This window comes from Apteryx rowi, unplaced genomic scaffold (genome assembly GCF_003343035.1).
Source record: "Apteryx rowi isolate R43461 unplaced genomic scaffold, aptRow1 scaffold_287, whole genome shotgun sequence".
Lineage (NCBI taxonomy): Eukaryota > Metazoa > Chordata > Aves > Apterygiformes > Apterygidae > Apteryx > Apteryx rowi.
Window position 1 is genome coordinate 576,946 of NW_020449274.1, and position 967 is coordinate 577,912.

Genomic DNA, 967 nt, shown 5'->3' on the forward strand with positions numbered 1-967 from the left:
GGGGTGCCGGGCCTCGCGCCGCCATTTTGGGCTCGGCGCCGCAGCGCGAAGGCCCGGCCCGGCCCGGCCTGGCGGCGCCCGCTGTAGCCGGGTGCGAGGCTCGCCCGGTCTCTGCCCTGCGCGTTGCCCTCGCGGCAAGGGGGCTTCTCCATCTGCCCCATCTGCCGCTTGTGCCCTCCTTCCAACCGCCTCAGCCACGCGGTGTGGCGTGTCCCACCAGCGGCCGTGGGCCGAGGCCGCTTGGGCGGTGCTGAAGTGCGGCCAGGCAGAAGGAGCTGTCGAGGAGGCAGCCACTCGTGCGAGCCATTTGCCCTGTCCCCGCACGGCAGCCTTGGGGCACCAGCCCCTTCTGCGCTCAGAGCCACCAGTGTGGTAGGGGTCAGGGACACCCCTCTCCCCCAGCTGCTGTCCCTGACATTTGCACCCACAGCAGAGTCAAGAGTTCCTCACAGTGGAGCAGTGTGTGAAGCTCCTGCAGAAGATCCAGGACCGCGTTCTCATCATCCTGTGAGTGCAACACAAGCAAAGCCAGCTCTGGCTGTCCCCTGGGTGGAGGGGACAAAGGTTAGCAGGGAGTCCTCCACCACCCCCTCCTCTGCAGCAGCCACYCAGCTCCTCCTGGGTCAGGTTGGCGTGACAGCGCTGCCTCCCACAGGAGCAGCATTTCCCCATGCCCCTGACTGCGCTGGGCTGGGCAGGCTCCTGGAGCAYGCACAGATGAGCCAGCACARCCTCCTCTTGCCCTGGTGCTGTGCTTGCAGGCTGGGCCTCCCTGGTGTAAGGCTGACTGAGGAAATGCCTGGCCTGCCCTGTCCTCCCCACAGTCACTCTTTCACACTGCCTTCCCGCAGCTTCCCATCCCTTGGCCATACAGCAAAGGAAGATCCTGGCAAACACGTGACTCTTCACAGCTTCACTCCTACTTACTTTCCTCATGGCCTCCCTTCCCCCAGTTGCAGTGAGCCAA